The following is a 3033-nucleotide window of genomic DNA, read 5'->3' as shown; positions in this document are numbered from 1 at the left end:
CACTAAACCCCCCCGTCCGAACTAAAAGGGTGTACTCTCGTAAGTCACCTGATCCAATTACAAAGAAACCAAATCCCACTACAGGGCATGGAACTGTATTGGAGGGATGGCTCAATGGGCCATGCAAAATTCACAGTACAGCGGATACCATGCCAACACACAGCCTTAGAGCATGTTGGATACTCCGGCAGGTGGCCAAGAGCAACGAGGATATCCTCACCAACAATACAACAGAGCACCATCCTGTGGAAAATAACAACACATTATTGACAGTCTTCGAGACCTTCGCCTCAAATAATAGGCGCAAGCGAACACTCCGCAGCTTTGCCGAAGTCTGCCACATTGCAACAATAAATCCATGGAACGACGCGGCCATAACCTTCAATGCCAGTGACGAACCTCAATTCCGAACAGCCCGAGCACCAGCCGCTTTGGTCCTTAGTCCAATTGTGGACGGCTTCCGGCTTACTAAAGTGCTCATGGTTGGTGGCAGCGGATTAAACCTCATCTATGAGGAAACTCTTAGCAATATGGAAATAGACAAGAGCCGCATCGAGCAAAGAAGCACGACCTTCAGATGGATCATCCCTAGTCGGGAGGCACGATGTGCGGGAAAAATCACACTAGATGTTGTATTCGGCACGCCGGAGAACTATAGGTCCGAAGAAGTCAGATTCCAAGTGGCCCCGTTTAGTAGCGGATACCACGCCCTTTTAGGGCTCAAAATGCCCGGGCCTAATGGAATAATCACTCTGGCTAGTGATCCGGACATAGCACTCCGCGCCGAAAATAAAACCGCCGCACTAGCCCTTGAGGCGTTATCCGAAGCCCTGGCTGCCGAAGAACTAACTGTGCTGCGCTCCACAGTGGACAGGGACGACGTGATACTCAACAAAAGACCCAAGTCCACCTCTTTTAAACCAGCGGAGGAAATAGTCAAATTCCAGGTCCACCCGACGGAGCCTACAAAAACATCATCCATCGGGGCATAGCTGAACCCCACAACAGATGCCGTACTGCGGGAGTTCTTGTGCGATAATTGGGACATCTTCGCCTGGCATCCTTCAGACATGTCAGGAATCCCACGCAGGCTAGCCGAGCATAGCCTTAACATTCTAAAAGGGTTCAAGCCGGTCAAGCAGACTCTTCGGCGTGCCATGGGAGAAGAGCTAGCCAAGTTACTTGAGGATGGATTCATTAGAGAAATAAAACATCCAAACTGGCTAGCAAACCTGGTGATGGTACCAAAGAAGGACAAATCTGGCGCCTATGTGTCGATTTCAAGGACCTTAACAAGGCTTGCCCCAAGGATCCCTTCCCAGTCCCCCGCATCGATCAAATTATCGACGCTACCGCAGGACACGACTCATTGTGCTTCATCGACGCATACTCCGGATCCATCAAATTAAGATGGCGGAGCCCGATCAAGCCGCAACGGCATTCATCACTCCATACGGCCCCTTCTGTTTGAACACCATGCCTTTCGGGCTCAAAAACGCCGGTGCAACCTATCAACGCATGATTTAGACATGCCTGGAAACACAAATCGGCAAAACAATGGAGGCATACTGATAATCACATTTCATATACATCTTTTGGCACTCAAATATGCGGTTTATTGAGATATGACCATCAATTCTTGCTGTGAAATATTGAATATTTGCATGAAAATCATATAAAGGATCATTTACTTGTCTTTGGTCTATTTTGCAGAAATGTGCGCAAAGGCACTATAAATCTTCAAGTTCCTGTCCATGTGGCAACCGAGATGAGCATATGAAAGAAGAGAAGGAAGAGGGACTTAAGTGTGATAAATATTAAAGCTTCAAGGGCAAGAAAGAAAGAGTGGAGGGATCAACTTGTGAAGTAGGCAGAGAAGTAGAAGGGCCGAAGTGCAAAAGTGCAGATCTGAGGAGAGGGTCAAAATCCCTAGCAGCAGCCCCGATCCCCTTTAAGGCCTGGCATATCCATTCCCCTTACCCCACCTTCACCACCGGCCGTCGCCGCGGCCAGGCCGGCGCGGCAGTGCGCCAACCAGCCACCCATCCTCGCCATCTCCATCACCCGCCACTCCACCATCCACCATCATCCATCCACATCGCCGCCACCAGCGCTGCATCACCATCACCATCTCCAGCGCCACCCACTAGCGCCGCCACTCGCGCGACCCGCCAGACGGGCGTCTGGTTCCCCGCGCGACCAGCACCTCATCTCCCTTGCTTCTCCATCTCCCTGCTCCTGCTCTTCTTCTTCTTCCCCTTGCTGCTGCTGCATCCTCTCCGTTGCATCTCCCTTAGCGCTGCTGCTGCTTCTCTCTTCTGCGTCCCCTGCTGCTCCTAACTTTCTCAATCTCTACCGCTTCTTCTCCGGGACCCCTTGCTGCTGCTTCTCTCTGAACCGAGTTGCTGCTCCTCCCTCTTGCTTCGTCGTGCTGCTTCTTTTCTTCCCCTCGCCTTCCTCAACTGCTGCTGCTCCTTCTTCCTATGCACCCCTGCTGCTCCTCTCTCTCGCAACTCCTGCTGCTGCTCTTCTTCCTCTTCTCCTCACCTTGCTGCTGATCTGAACCTTAACTTGTTGCTGCCACTTCTTCTTCTCTGAACCCAACGCTGCTAGCTGCTCCTCCTAGTGCCGCTTCTCTTCTGCCCAACAAAACTGCTGCTGGTCTCTTTATTTCTCTTCATCCCTCTCTTTCTATGCGTGTGTGTAATTTCTGTGAGTTATTAGTGGATGCTAGATCAACTATATTCTATTCCGAATTAGTACTATTTGTGTATGTATGTCAGTTAGTTTACTTTAATAATTCCGATGACCTGTGATCTTTGTGTTGAATGTGCTTTCAGTGTTCTTGAGAAGTGTAAAACTGTTCAACATTCAGTTACAATTTCTGAAACTTCTGTGATTCAGTGGTGTCTCTATGTCATATATTTAGCATGTGTACTGCATGTTGTAGAAAATTTCAGTTTGTAAGTTCCTGTGATAGCTCCAGTACATGTGACTTTTATGTTGTCTCAAGTACCTGTGATATATATACAT

The sequence above is a fragment of the Triticum urartu genome, chromosome 5A (genome assembly GCF_056163025.1).
Source record: "Triticum urartu cultivar PI428250 chromosome 5A, HENAU_Tu73, whole genome shotgun sequence".
NCBI lineage: Eukaryota > Viridiplantae > Streptophyta > Magnoliopsida > Poales > Poaceae > Triticum > Triticum urartu.
This window is presented reverse-complemented; position numbering follows the sequence as displayed.